Genomic DNA, 17,106 nt, shown 5'->3' on the forward strand with positions numbered 1-17,106 from the left:
CAAAGACTATCTATTATTGCCATTAGACTTTATGCATCGCCCTCAAAAAACCCCCTTGTTGCCTAAATTGGCTGTCGTCGACGACGAAGGTCATTAGTTCGGCGATAAATTTTTTCCACTGTTGACACACTTTCACTGATTCATTCGTTCCAAGAAAGACTTAATGGCCGTGGGCTTAAATCTGGAAAAGGCCTTTCTAGCGACGTAAAGGTCACGGGGCTATTACATCGAACATAGCAGTGGCATTCGATGACTTCATTATGAGTAACATTTTGAACGTGTTTCACGGACTAAATTTCGTATTATTTGACGAGGGAAATTGGAAAAATCAGTTTTATTTGAACTAGGTCAACTTTAAACTATGAAATACTGTCTCTACGAATCGAAGAATTATTTGGTAATATATATATATATATATATATATATATATATATATATATATATATATATATACACTCAGGTGCAAAAAAATCGATCCATTCCTTATTTCTTATTTATTTGAAGTTGTATAATGTTAGAGACATTAAATTACGTATGTAAATTTAGGTGTACCCTCGTATACGAGAAATAAAATAATATTTTTAATATTGCTTTTTATATTTCTTAAAACAAATTGGTATTTCAGGTTTTTGTCAAAAGGGTCTGAGGCAAGTAGATATTTATTGAAAGTTGTTAATGAATAAATGTTTTTAATTCAACAACCTTACTAGGATAGTGATTTTATTTTCAAAACGTGTTATATTTTTATTTAATTATCCTTCCTAAATGTCTCTAACTCCAACAGATGCTGCAAGGGCGGTGACTTTAGTTCAAGATGGTCGTAGCCAATATTATGCAGCTGAAATGTTGAGTGTTAGTCGATCTTCGGTTCAAAGAGCAGTTCGGCGTTTTAGCGACACCGGTAACTTCACAAGAAGACCAGGATCAGGTCGTAGAAGGGTAACATCCGAAAGAGATGATCGATTTCTGGTCTCATCATGTTTGAGAAATCGGCATCTAACTTCAGTTAAACTGGCAAATCGTCTGAGCGAAGTGAAAAATGTGGATGTAAGCAGATGGACAGTTCGTCGACGAGTTGTAGAAGGTAATTTATTATCCAGAAGGCCAGCCCTATCTCCAATACTATCCATAGAACATCGCAGAGCTCGCCTTGCTTTTGCAAGAGAACATGAAAACTGGAGTGATGCAGATTGGAGCAATGTATTGTTCTCAGATGAGTCCAGATTTTGTCTAAGGTCACCAGACGGAGGAGAAAGGGTTTGGAGAAGACACGGAGAGCGATATTTTCAATGTACCATTGCGGAAAGAATAAGTTATCGGGGGGCTCCGTTATGGTTTGGGCTGGTATCAGTTCAAAAGCCCATACTGATTTAGTTATTGTAGATAGAGGTTCTATGACTGCTGCAAGATACATAACAAGTATTTTAGATCAGCATGTGGTACCTTTTGCTCCTTTCATTGGACCTAATTTTATTTTTATGGACGACAACGCGCGTCCTTACCATGCTAGAATCGTCAACCAATATATAGAGGGGGTGGGAATTGTCCGTATGAACTGGCCAGCTTGCAGTCCTGATCTCAATCCCATAGAACATCTATGGGATATGATGGGAAGATGTCTTCGAGCACGAGTACCCCGTCCAAACAACTTGGCTGAACTTACAGCGGCTCTTCAAGAAATATGGGATCAATTGGATCAATTTGATATCCAGAGGTTAATTACCTCAATGCCTAGACGTGTACAGGCTGTTATAAGGGCCCGAGGGGGAAACACTAGATATTGATTTATTATCAGTGTTTTTCTTAATTTCAGAAAGTTTTGAATACTCTTGTATTTTTGAGTTTTGGCGTATGTCTCTATAAATAAATAATTTTTTTGGATAATCTGTAAAAATTATTTTAATCTAACATATACTTTTACATATATACCTGATTTAAAACTAATATCTTTAAACGTTTTCTTTTTTCAGCAAATAATACCCATGGATCGATTTTTTTGCACCTGAGTGTATATATATATATTATATATATATATATATATATATATATATATATATATATATATATATATATATATATATATATATAATGGTAACCAACAGGCTGTGGTAACATAAAATGGAAATAGCACGGATGCGCAACAGATAAGTAAATGAGTGAGACAGGGCTGTGTACTTTCACCATTACTATTTAATATATATTCCGAAGAGTTATTTACGCAAGCACTTGAAAACTGGGCAAAAGGGATCAATATAAATAACATCCGTTATGCTGACGATACAGTCATTATCGCTGAAAGTGAGACAGACTTACAGACGTTACTTAACACAATTTGTGATACTGGGGAACAGTTTGGTTTAACAATAAACATAAAGAAAACAAAAAACATGGTTATCAGTAAGAGGGGCAAAGTTCTTACAAGGATCCAGATAAAAAATGAAGATATTGAGCAAGTGGACAAAGTGAAATACTTAGGAGTCTAGATTACGGAAGATCTGAATCCGAAATCAGAAATTCGCTCAAGAATAGAGCAATCAAGAGCAGCCTTTTTGAAGATGAGGAAATTTCTGAGTAACGAAAGACTCAATCTGCAAATCTGATATCGGATGGTAAAATGTTATATCCACTCTATTCTTCTTTATAGTGTCGAAGCCTGAACTGTTAATGTTGACCTAATAAGAATACTGGAAGCTTTTGAGATGTGGATTTTTATGAGAATTTTGAAGATACCATGGACCGATCATATTACGAACGAAATGGTGTTGCACAGCATGGGAAGAGACAGAGAACTTTTGATCACCACTAAAAGGCGAAAGACAGAATATTTGGGGCACATACTTAGAAATGATAAGTACGAGTTGTTGCAGCTGATTATGAAGGGTAAAATCGAAGGAAAAAGGGGTCCTGGTAGACGACAAACATCCTGGCTGAAAAACATTCGCGACTGGACCGGGTTAAACACCGACATTCTTAAGAAAAGCAGAAGATAGAGATGAATTTGCAATGGTTATAGCCAACCTTCATTAGTGGAGGCGGCACTAGAAGGAAAAGATGTATTTTTATTGTAAAATGACCAGAAAAAAAGTTACCGGGCACAAAAAAAATTGTTAAAAACATTTTTAGTTATTTTTGTTAACAACTTTTTTATTTTCCATTTTACGATAAAAAGTAATAGAAATAAAGTTGTAGACAATTTAATTTGCTACAAATAATGTTGTATAAAAAAGTGTATGTAGAGTTGCTAATTGACGAGATACATATAGGGCGAAAACCCTTTGCCTCCTTTTTCTAAGACGGTCTTTCTAAGACGTCTTTGGCGGCCGGCGACAATGGTAGCGACCCCACAAACTTGAACTAAAGCTTATACTACAACCCCAAACATATAAAAAAATAAAATTGCGTCCTCTCAAAAATTTAATCTCAATGTAAAACTTCAATGGACTAATGTACCAAGAGAAAATAAGAATGGAAATATTAAGGATAACTGTTGTGAAGTAGTGTTTTAATTAAAATGTTAGCCAATTGGACAATAAAACCCCGATATAATCATCGATATAAGAAATATTATCGAATTCCTTTAGGAATCGTACATGAATAGGAAACGGAAAACTGCCCAATTAGAATCGTTTTAGCTATTGGTGGGTAGTAGGAAAATATCGGCTTTTTCAACTGGTAGCTTCTGAAAATTTAATCAGTTGCTTCGCGGGAATTGAATTACGGCGAAAACCGAGTAAATAAATAAATAAACAAGTTTCTTGTAAACGGTTAGTCACCGTTATTTGTTTTTCTGTTTATTTTAGTTGGCTTCACTTTAATTTAACAAAAAAATTACGTTATTTGTCTCCTTGGGTTTAATAAGTCTCTTACTTAAATAATGAATATATATATATATATATATATATATATATATATGTATAATGTTCCGAAATTTCGAATGTTTCGACATTCTCTTCGATGTCTTCTTCAGGGCTTCCGAGGCCTCAGTCTCCCGAGCCCCCAGACACTACTACAATGATACCTAAGCAATGTTTTACTGGATTAGTAAATCTATTGTTTCGGCTGCCTAGAAAGCAATTTACCCAACTTTCTGGTATCAACAATTTATGCAAATATGCCTTACTAATACTCTAATCTTTCCTACTTATCTACAGTTACAACTACCTACAAATAAATTTTAATATCAGGAGAATCCAGAAATGTCCACCATTTGTCCTTTCAAATCTATTGAGGGTTATCAATTCTTGAAATCACTTTAGTTACTATATATCTATATGAATCTGTAGGAAATCAGGAATCAGGTATAGTGGTCTATAATAAAAATCTTTGTTTTTCTAAGACTCAATATTTCGCCATTTATTTTATAGTTTCATCAGGAGTAAACACTAAAACAATTAGAACATTACAAAACAAATGATGTACAAATAGATTTAAAAAACACTCACAGAAATTAAAAGATTTCACAAATAAAAATAACATTGAAATATGTAAACTTTTGAATGTCAAGATTAAATTGTCCTAAGCACGTTCTCCACAGCTATACGATAAAGAAACGACAAAGATCCTACGTCAGTAATACAAAAAAACTACAATGACTTAATAAAAATCTTGGAAAACCAACATCAACTTACTGAACAAGTTGCAAAAAAGTTGATAATTTATAACTCATGTTTCCCTAAACTTTATTGTTTGCCTAAAATCCATAAATTGGACATTCCTCTCAGGCCTATTGCAAGTTCTTTAAAATCCACTACTTACAACATTTCTAAATTATTTGCTGATACATTAAATGATGCCTTTGAATATCACAATAATTATAATTCTAAGGACACATTTACTTTTGTCAATGCTGTTAGGGGAATGCAGTTACCAAATGATTATGTTTTAATTTCTCTAGACGTGGTGTCGTTATTTACAAACAAACATTAGGTTAATTTTTAACAACACTTACTTTAGTTTCAATGGTAAATTTTACTCTCAAATTTTTGAAACACCGATGGGTTCCCCGATTAGTCCAATCCTTGCAACTATTGTAACTGATCATCTCTTAGATAATGTGATTACACAATTATCTTTTGAATTACCATTTATATATAAATATGTCGATGACATTATATGTGCAGTTCCATCGTATCACATCAATACCACACTGAACATTTTTAATTCATTTAATAAACATTTTCAGTTTACAATTGAAACAGACAAATCTTAGTATACCATTTTTAGACACAAGGGTAATAAGAACACACGACAATATTTTGACATTGGATTGGTATCAAAAGTCGACAGCATCAGGCAGGTATATAAATTACTATTCAAATCATACCACCCTTCAAAAATATAATACCGTACTATAATAATTATAGGTATGAAAAACAGGATAATGTACTGTTCTGAAGCTATTTTCTCGTGGCATTTTAAATTAATTACTATTTAAATGGGAATAAGCCACAATTAATACAAACATTACTAATGTTTGTATTTTGAGAACGATTTTCGAAGTGGAAATTGAAACGTCAATAAACGTATTTTAACCTTTAATTGTGGCTTATTCCCATTTAAATAGTAATTAGGATAATGTACATTGTTGATGACAACTTTTTACAAAAAAATCTAGACATATTATACAAAATTTTTCGTAACAACGGCTATCCTAAACAAATTAAAAAAAAAACTGATTTACAGCAGTAATTTCTATGATGGTCCCGTCCATGATTGTAACAACAAATCAATCAAATATAAAAAAACTCCCCTTTATTAATGGTCTAACTCATTCTGTCATAACCATATTCAAAAATGTTCCTAATATTAGTATAGCTAAATATAATATAATACCATGAACAGCAAACAACTATTTTCAAAAATCAAAGACCCAGTACCAACCTTACGTAAAAGTAATGTTGTTTATGAAATACCGTGTCTAGCCAAATCTGAGTGATATATCTCTAATATCTCTTGGGGCATCGATGATCTACAATTCTTTTCTACTGGTCAGCGTTGTCATATTTCATTAGATAATTTAACAAGTCGTTTATTAAATGACTATTTGACTGTATGTGAATTATTAACTAGAAGTTCATAAATTATCTTCTATTGTCGTTAAAACTATTCGATTATCGAGAATATAAATCGGAAATCGAATTCTGGATTCAGCCTAAATCTGTGTTTTTTAAACGTTGCAAAACAAACAGACGACGAATGCACCAAAAAGCACAGGCATGGAGATTTATAATTTATATCCACGTCATGCCAATTCATCTAGGCAGAAACTCCTTCCTGAAAACGATTTCTTAAGACTCCATACTAGGCTAAAATGTAAAATAAAAATAAAATACTTGGGCAGTTCAGGTTCGACTTCGTTACAGTGTACCACCATTCGCTGATATGCATATTTCCGCCTCTTGGCTTCCTCGGAGCGAACTCATGGTAAGCCCTAACGAAAAAATATTCGAATAATAATTCAATTATCATTTCTTAGATTTTAGTGCCTACAATTATGAAACTATATTATAACAAATTCAAACAACATTTAAACAGAGTTGAAAAAAATGGTCTAACTACACAAGTACCAACCTCCTCAAGAATTTCTCTCCAGTCGTCCCTATTACTGATGTTATCAAGGAACCTTCTTTTGGGCCTTCTTGTGTTTCTCTGACCAATGGGTCGATCAAGGAGCGTTTTTCTAGCTGGGTCTTTTGTTCCATCCACATTACATGCCCTATCCACCGCAGACGTCCAATCTTAATATGTTTTACGATATCTGGTTTGAATCTGGATACAAGTACTAAATTAGAAACCGAAATAACGAAGCTCTTTGAAAAAATGGAGCTAACTTTGATGCTGGAATAGCAAAATGTTTAAAAATTGGAATGAACAAGAACTTAATATGACAAGGATTATATTTAATTTTAAACATCAGATTAGTTGAATGACTAGACAGTAATGTCATTGTCGAGATTAGTAAAACCATATGATAAAATGACCCTCAATACCCGTTTTTTCTTTCAGCAATCATCAAATCTTGGAGCACTTTGCAATTACTTCAATACCTTGTTATTTGACTTCAACAAAATAACAAGAAATAAAAAATTGCACACAGAAATAACGACACAGGTAATTTTTTTCCGTGGGCGTACCTAAATGTTACAATTGCTCACAAAATCAATGCGTAACAAACTTTTTTAGCAATGACTTCCAAGATACCGTCAAGCTCGTGATTATATCCTAACAGTCAAGTTGCGTGCTGCTATGCGAATGACTCACGAGGTGATTGTTTGTATCGATTTTGTTAACATATGTTTTTACAAACGGCATTAATAATTTCTGATGGCTGTTATCTCGATTTAGTGCTTTACTAATCAAAGGCCTTTCAAAGATAACGATTTAAAGGTGCTAAAAAATTAGACGTAACGTACATAATTAAAATATTCTTCAAAATGTGATTGTGTTTCAGAATATGCTTAGGGAGTCTTTGTTTTTTATCGCGTTTGTTAATATAAATCGCTTATTTATGAAAGGCCTCGTGTCACTTTTTTTTATTAGTTTAAAATTATTGTTTATTTATGAAAAGCCTGGTATCAATGCCAAGCGGCTTTTCATATATAAAAACACTATTGGCAACATTGCGCGGTCAGCTGATTGTTGACAGATATTCACTGTTCGGAGATTAATAATTAACCTCTTGTTGTTTTATGATATAATCAACTGTTAAATAATAAAATAAAATATTTCTCTTCAGTTATTATTAAAGTGATTTAACTTATGTTTTGAAATAATATGTTTTGAAATAATGTCAGAGAGTGAAAGTGTCGTTGAAATAGAAGCAGATAGCAAGAAGCGAAAGAGGGGTGTTCGTTACCATGAAGAATATAAGGTTAATCGAATTAAGAAAGCTAGATGTCGTGGTGAAGAATATATAAATTACAGAGGAAATATTGTTGAACCACGTAAAACAGGATTACCATGCTCGTAAGTTACGTTTTATCTTATAATGTACTATTTTAGACAGGAAATAAGATGATAATTAGAAGTCAGTTATAAAACCTAGCTTAGTTCCAGAATAGTAACCTTTTTCAAATGTTGCAGATGCAAATTAAGATGTTTCGAGAAGTTATGTGAAGAGGACCAAGTTGAAATTTTATGCAGAGGGGTAAACTTTTCAAATAAAAATGTTCTGTAATGAACTGTTTCGCCTGTCTTTATCCTGGTGAGTTCCTCCAACATTCCAGAGATTTGTGAGCTACTCACTTCCTTGTAGCCGTTGTTCTTACTGATTTTGCAAAGCCGCAGAAGGGTTCCGGTCCAATGAATGGCATTGATGAGCCTTGTTTGGCCATTTCATCTGCTTTTATATTGTCCTTATGTTCGTGCCCTAGTACCCAGGCTACCGTATCCTTGCTACGGTCTCCTAGTTTATTTAGGGCACACACGCAATCCCATACTAGCTTAGAATTGACCTCTACAGAATTGAGAGCCTTAAGCGCTGCCTGACTATCTGTGAAGATGGCAACTGAACAGAACGTTCTTTCCTGCCTTTCTGTTTCTTTCACGCAGTGATGGATTGCAGTTATTTCCGCCTGGTAAGCTGTCACATCCTTAGATAGACTTACCGGGAAATGTATCCCTTGATTTTTGTCCCTCCTATGCCGGCTCCCACACCCCCCGATGTTTTTGAGCCATCCGTGTACCAGGTAGCAGCATCTTGTATGGGTACACCTTTATTCCAGTCTTCCCTCCCTGGTATCTTAATTGTGAACTTATTGTTAAAGCTATATCTCGTAGCTGTTGCATCGATTCTGTTGTCAGTCCCATGCATCTGGCTTATATGTCGCTTACTATGGATTAATCTGTGCATCACTGATCTGCCTTCGCCCTGTATAAAGATATGAAGGGGTGGTAGATTCAAAAGTACTTCCAACGATGCAGTAGGAGTTGTTTTTTCATTGTATTAACTTATGCTAGCCATATGATTTTACTTTGTAAATGATATATGAATATTTATAACATAATATACTTGTAAACATTGGTAATGAGTATCTTTCTTTTCTTTGTTTATTTTCCACAAAACATTCATTATTTATTTTTAATTTATTTAATAAAACATTAGATATAACCGATTCACCTGCCCTCTACGTATTAAGGTCTCAAGCTCTGAAAATTACAGGAAACTGTAGTAGAAGTTCATTCATAAAATACATATCATAATTATCATAATAACTATCATTATTAAAAATGTATAACAATTGGCGCTCAACATAATTAAATAATATAATATAAAAAAAAATAAATATATATTATCATAATAATAATCATTATTTATTAAAAATTTATAACATATATATATATATATATATATATATATATATATATACATATATATATATATATACATATATATATATATATATATATATATATATATATATATATATCCTTAGGGAATGCAGTCAACCCATTTGGGCTAATATAAGTAAAACTCTTTGAGCTTAGTCGAGCTTCCGGATATGTTATTTCCTTTTTTAAGATAATTGCTCGTGTTTACAAATTACCTAATTCATTTTTCCGTCGACCGTCCATTTATGATCAATTTTTAACACCCTCAAAATCATTGATTAATGACCCCTATTAATGAATGATTTTCTATTAATGAACGATTTTATTATAGGCAACACAACATACATTGCTTGTATAAATTAATTTAACCACATTTAACGCTCTGTGATTGGCAGTTACCTGTGGTGTAGGCAACCAAACATACTTATTTATATTCCCACTAAAAAATTATTTAAAATGAAGTAGCCGCTGTAAGTACTGTCTGTCATTGTATGTCATTATTTATCGTTAAGTAAATAAAAATTATATATTCCGGTCGACGGAAAAGTTTTGTAACGAACTCGTGAATTAAAATGGAGATTAACAATCTCGAACATTAACGCACTCGCTTCGCTCGCGCGTTAATATATCTCAATTGTTAATCGCCCTTATTAATACACTTGTTGGTTAAATAACTATTAACAAAATAATTTAATTGCGTTAAAATGATATTTAGTAGTGTAGTTCATTATGTTTAATTGTATTATGATTAATTTTTATGAATTCTAAATTCTTCATGTTCATCATAGTGATTAAATTAATTTGCAACCACGAGGGATTTATCGTTTAAAGTTCTTTTACTTAACTTAATAGCAGTTCCCTTTAAATTCATAACTCTTACAGGAACGACATATCGAATTCTCACCAAAGCTTTTGCCGTTAAGAACTCGGCATTGTTCACATCTTCGAGCATCCTTAAACTTCCCTCTCGGCAGTAACCATCACGTCTGGTCATCAAAATTTTCTCATTATTACCGGGTATTGTTACGTCACAAGTAGTTATTAAGCTGATAACATCTTCTTTGTCTTCATGAAATGGCAACTCTTCACCACTGATTTCGAGAATTCCATCTTTGACATTCAATACAGCCCCAACTTTCCTAAGTAAATCCATCTCCAATATGAACTCGCCGGAGATCTCTGCAATTAATACTCTATGTTTTACTGTGGTCTGGCCAATGGATACTGACATATTAGACTCGCCCTATGTAGTAATTATCCCACTAGTTACTGTTCTAAGCTTTACTGTTGCAGGCGATAATTTAAGATGGTCTCGTACAACTTCTGAACGTACAATAGTTCTTGTTGCACCTATATCTACCAAAAACGATCTACATATATTTGATACGACCCTCGATGTACCAGCTATTAATTCCACCAGAGGACGTAATGTTAACAGTTACTATGGGGCTGTGGTTCTCGAGGTCGACCCTTGGTGTCTACCTGTTCTAGTTTTCCGACTGTTGTATAATTTTCTTGCAATTACGGCGAATGTGACCTATGTCACCACAATTCCAACGTCTGGGCTCGCGTCTCTTCGGCATCGTGTTACGAACTACTTTTCGTACCATTTCTTGCAGACGTTCATCGTTTGGTTCGTCGCCTTCTTCAATGTTTCTTACTCGATGGTTCCGTGAAGTTTGACTAGCTGTTTCATATTCCAAGGCAATAGCGAGCGCTTCATCTAGAACTTTCGGTCTTGCTAGTCGTAAATCTTTCTGTAATTCACTTTCTTTTAACCCATTGTAACATCTGCTTCAAATTCTTGCCAATTTTCACTTGCTCGTTGAATTCTACTTCTTAGTTGCGCCTTGTAGACTTGTTGTAGGTGGGCATCTCCGTAATGTTTGTCTAGTCGAGTGAACAAGGTCTGGTAACATTTTTCTTGGCCCTTAGGAATCGATCTTAGGATATTCGCAGTATCACGTCGTAAAGCAGCAGTCAAGGAAAGAGCCTTTTCTTGTTCTGTCCAATGATTGGCTGTCGCAATAGCTTCAAATTGTCTAAGGTATATGGACCAAGAGGAAATTTCCATCAAATGGTGGCAATTTGAATCTCATATGATGTGTCGTTTCGTCTCTCGGTGATTCTTCTTTCACTACCGGATCTAAGGCTACTGTATTAACTGGTGGTAGCACTTTTGTATTAGTTATCATGCTCTCTAACTGTTTGATCTTCTCTTCTACTTTATCGAATGTTTTAGAAACTTCTTCAAATTTCTCATTGTTCTTTCTAGAAGTTTCTTCAATCATTTGCGACACATTTTTTATTTTCGTTAAAACTGCTTCTTCTGCTGACTGGAACTGGAATGTCTCTGGGTCGTCTTCATTCTTGTTGAGAACAGTCTTCAATCGTTCTTGGAGTATCTTCTTGGACCCGCTGCAGTCTTCATCCCATTCTTCTAGTTGCTCACGCAACTTTCAGGCACACACATACTTTTTAAATGTTCTTTCGTACAAAGATCACTACCGAACTACGCGGATGTTCCCGACGAACAATACTTTTCAAAAGTTCAAATAACTTTTTCAAAAGTCACTGCTGAATTTATTTTTTAAATAAATCAATTATCCTCACACCGGACACCAACTGTAGCGAGATTAAATAAAACGAGCGATATATCCATGAAATTAGTATTCTCCTGCATACAGACATTTGAAAAGCCTCTATTCTGTTTTCTGTTTAAGAGTCCATTATTTAACTTCCGCATCAGTATAGTAAAACAGAGAAAACGTAACATCTAATCATCCGAATCCTGAGATTTAGATTAAGGCTTGTTCTTGTAAAAAATGTCTTCATGGTCACTATCTTGTCTGGCCAATCTTAGGAAATAAACTGGGCACCTTTAGAAGAAGCAAAGGGACGAAACAATTCCTTTCTAAATGGAAAACTATATCTTTTCATAATACCGGTTGAGAAAGCCCACACTTTTGAATATTAAAACAATAAATAAGTAGAACAACAAGCAGAAAATAAAAATTGTTTTGATTACAATTTTTAACGAAAACTCAATCCCAGATCGTCTTTTTTACTTTAGAAAAAGCTGTTTACAACGCAAAACATACAATTTGATCCTAATATTACCTAATTACAGATGTTACGGACACAAATTTAATTAACTGTCCCTCTTTTGCAGTTGTTTACTTCTTGTCAACGTAAAATTCTTAGAAACCAACGAAAAACAATGGAACTGTCCTTATTTGCAAGATAACTGAATAACCTGAAGCTTTTGATTGAAAAGCTATTGATTTTCCTCAATTTTATTAATGCTCAAAAAAAATTATCGTCAATTTCTCCGAATTTACGACTGCCATATTATACCAGGATAGGATGAAAAGTTGTTAGCCAGCTAGTATAAAAATTAGTGTTTTTTTATATCCAGTTTTCAAATTTCAATATTTCGACAGCAGAAGCGTAAGACGTCTCTCAAAACGATGAGTAGATTCTATCTTATTTTATGATACAAATCAATTAACTTGAATCTAAGTGGCAGGGTTCTAAATTAATCTAAAAAAATCTACTCAGTTTGAAATTCCCCTACTGGAGAAATGACCTTACTGACTACAGCTAAAGCATAGGCGCACTTTCCTTTTGCGAGGTAGGCTAATATGACGAACTTTAGTGATCCATTTTATATCCTTTATTACTTAAAAACGCTTAACAAACAATATTGATAAAAAATCGGCTCTCGTACATTTGTAAATTGAGTATAGTAAAATAAATCGATTATTTATCAACAACTTATATTTATAAACAAGTTATTATCAAGGAAACTAAATTTAGTCGCAATAAGAGTCACGAAAACATATACAGGGTGTCCCGAAAATAGTGTTTCCTTAAAGGTACAGGTAGAAGGTACCTACCGTTTACAGCAAAAAAGTCTTGTAACCTTTTATTTTCTAAATTCAACCATCATCATCATCATCAATGGCGCTACAACTCTTCGTGAGTCTTTGCCGCGTTTACTATTGCCTTCCATGTTTGTCGGTCCTGTGCCAGTAATTCCCATTGTCGCACTCCCATTTTCTCTAGATCTTCTTTGACTGCATCTTTCCCTCTGGCCTTTTCCAGAACACATTGTTAACAAGGCGATTGATTCTAAATTCAACCGTTTGACCAAAAAACGAAACTACATTTTTGTATGCAAAAAAGTAATCTGTCAATTACGTGCTGTCGTGAATTTATCCTCGTTGTTGGATTGGTACTTTATGGTAACCGAGATGAAATCGAAACAGAAGCTGAATTACGGGAACGAATTTTTGATGTTGCAGAAACTATCCGACATAATTTAATAAACTATGACATTCATACCTCGTCGACACCCCGAGGTATGAGCGGGAATACAAAGTGTAACAATACGCATACGCTTATGAAACGCACCTGGCGAATCATAGGGGCCTTCACATTTTGCTCTTTTTCAATGTGTCTTGAGTGAAATGTCTTTAATCTTTCCTATCGGCCTCTCTTGGCTGACTCTTGTTTTTTCCGACCCCGAGTGGCTATTAGGGTAATCCGAGGGCGGACGGGTCACTATAATTCTGTCTACTACACTCTACTACTCTTCTCTTGACTAAGGGAGTAAACCCTAACAGAAAATCCTGGTCCTCCTGGTAGGGGGTTGGGACGTAGGGCCTGCTCCTCTACACCCGTGAAAAAACTTACTGCAAAAAATTCTAAAATCCAGCCTCGGAATACGAACGGGAAAAAACGAAGACGACCTAGCAAACGAACCAGGACTTTGAATATAAATACATGGAATATCCAAGGGTGGAGAACCAAGTCAGACGAAGTCATGGCAGAAGTAAAGAAAATAAAATCAGATATCACGGTTCTTACCGAAACAAAGAAAAAAGGCCAAGGTAGTGAAGACATAGAAGGTTTTATACATATTTATAGTGGAGTAGAGAAAGACAAAAGAGCACAAGCAGGAGTATCAATATTGATAAAAAAAGACTTAAAAGGAAACCTGAAAAGCTGGGAGCAGATCAATGAGAGAATTATTAGAGTATCTATTACGTTTAAAGGGCACGACCTCGAGATTATTGGAATATATGCTCCGTCAGAAAAAGCATCAAAAGCAGCTAAAAAAATATTCTACGAAACCTTATCGGAACTCATTGAAAATATAAATAGCCGCAAAGAAATTGTGTTGTTGGGAGATTTTAACGCTTGGACAGGAACAAAAGCAAATGACAAAGTCGTAGGAAAATATGGTGACGCTAAAACAAATGAAAATGGGGAACACTTAATCGAATTCTGTAAACAGCACTCTCTGAAAATCCTAAACGGATTCTACCAACATAAAAACATACATAAGTACACCTGGGTTCAACCAACGAGAAACACAAAGTCAATTATAGATTATGTCATCACAAAACAAGAAACACACATACAAGTTAAAGACATAAGAGTATTAAGAGGACCGGAGTGCGGAACTGACCACTATATGGTAAGATCAAAATGTTACCTACAGTATCGACCTCGGCTACTACATCAAAATGACAACCAACTAGCTCAATCAAAACCCCTGGAATCGAATCTATCTAAATACAATATTGATGCACTGCAAAACGACTCGACATCATTCTTATATAAGCTGCGACTCAGCCAAAAATTGGCAAACCTGATCTACTCCTCAGCCCAGAATACCTATAAAGAGATAATCAATAAAATCAATGAAGCAGCTTACGAAGCGCTCGGCACAATCCAAAAGAACAAAAAGAATACTCCATTGTGGTGGACAAATGACATCGCCAATGCAGTACACAACAATAAACAAGCATATCAAAAGTGGCTACAAACAAATGATCCAGATGATAGAGGAACATATGCAAGATCAAACAGAGAAGTAAAAATTTAGTAACTAAAGCAAAAAATATTTCCTGGGAAAGTAAATGCGAAGAACTCAACAAATATATAGGGTCAACAAGATCAAGGGAAGCATGGAAAACGGTAAAAAATCTGAGAACAAACAGAAAAGAAACGAGTAGAATAGATTTAATAGAAGAAAGATCTTGGATCGAACACTACTCACAACTTTTGACTGAAACAAGACCTCAATTCACGAACATCAGTTCAACAACATATGAACTGGAATTCAGTGAAGACGATGAAATAACAGTACAGGAAGTCGAGAATGCAATACAAACTCTAAAAAATCGGAAGTCATGCGGACCACAAGGTATACCAAATGAATTATTAAAACATAGCCCACAAGTATTACGGGAATTACTGGCGTATGTCTTCACCTTGTTCTATAATGGACACGACTTACCACCGGAGTGGACAAAAGCACATATTAACAACATCTACAAAAAAGGAGATAGAAAGAATTGTTCAAACTACAGGGGGCTAAGTGTCATAAATTCACTCTCAAGACTGTATGGAAAAATAATAAGAAACAAAATTGAAAAAGAGATGACAGATGTTGAAGAACAGAATGGCTTTCGTGCAGGCAGATCCTGTATGGACAGTATATTCTCTCTAAAGCAAGTTATCGAGAAAAGATTAGCCCACAACCTTTCAACTCATATAGTCTTTATAGATCTGACAAAGGCATACGATAGTGTACCACTTTCAATGCTTTGGGTAGCAATGGAAAAACAAGGAATAAGCAAAAAAAATATACAAGCAGTACAACAACTCTACAAAAATATGACGGCAAACAATAAAACTGGAAATAGATTAACTAGAGAAATTCCTATTAGTAAGGGCCTAAAGCAAGGCTGCTGCATAGCACCTACACTCTTCAAAATATATCTAAATGAGGCACTCTCAGTGTGGAGAAGAAAGTGCTGCAATATGGGCATCCCAATCGGAGATGATAGATTGTACACGATACACTTCGCTGACGACCAAGCCATTCTAGCTGAAGACGAGAGTGATGTAGGCTACATGCTTAGAAAACTGGAAGATGAGTATACCAAATGGGGCCTCACAATTAATATACAAAAAACTGAGTACTTAGTTGTAGGAGAAAAACCAGAAAGCCTACAAATAGAAATGGGAACTATAAAACCAACAGACAATTTCAAATACTTGGGAGTCCAAATAACATCAAAAGCAGGAAGTAGCGAAGAAATACACTCCAGGATTGGCCAAGCAAGATCAGCCACCAGACAGCTACACGGACTATTATGGAATAAAAAAATAACAAAAGAAAATAAAAGAAGAATCTATAAAACAATAATAGAAAGTATTGGGCTGTACGGCGCCGAACTCTAGGAAATAAACCAAAGAAACAAATCAAAAATTAAGGCCATGGAAATGAACTACTGGAGACGATGTTGCCAGCTCACTAGACTTGATACGGTGAGAAACGAAGATATTCGGAGAGAAATGGAAATCGATCTAGACATAATAGATACAATCGAAGCCAAAAGACTTAACTGGTATGGACACCTTCAGAGAATGCCTGAAAATAGATGGCCAAAAAAAATAGAAGAATGGACTCCGCCAACTAGAAGAAAACGAGGTAGACCGAGACGATCCTGGAGAGACGATGTCGACGATGCAATGACCGCCAGAGATTTAACAACTGAAGATTGCTTCGACAGAAAACGCTGGAAATTAGGATGCGAGAAGCGGCGCCAGCTGTAGAAGACTCGCTTGTTATATATATATATATATATATATATATATATATATATATATATATATATATATATATAAATATATATATATATATATATACATATATATATATATATATATATATATATATATATATATATATATATA

At 34.5% G+C, this 17,106-nt stretch overlaps 1 protein-coding gene across 6 annotated transcripts in view; it reads right to left on the reverse strand.

Annotated features, from left to right (window-relative positions):
• The window catches only part of enc (R3H domain containing protein encore), a 144,818-nt gene that overhangs the window by 70,647 nt on the left and 57,065 nt on the right, over positions 1-17,106 (reverse strand). The window contains exon 1 of one of the 6 annotated variants that reach the window (XM_072532472.1): positions 6,571-6,679. The exons of the other annotated variants lie outside the window; for them this stretch is intronic. The gene's annotated coding sequence lies outside the window, so the exon portion shown is untranslated. Of the gene's footprint in view, positions 1-6,570; positions 6,680-17,106 lie in introns of those variants that run through there. 6 annotated transcript variants of the gene reach the window in all.

The sequence above is a fragment of the Diabrotica undecimpunctata genome, chromosome 5 (genome assembly GCF_040954645.1).
Source record: "Diabrotica undecimpunctata isolate CICGRU chromosome 5, icDiaUnde3, whole genome shotgun sequence".
Taxonomy (NCBI): Eukaryota; Metazoa; Arthropoda; class Insecta; order Coleoptera; family Chrysomelidae; genus Diabrotica; species Diabrotica undecimpunctata.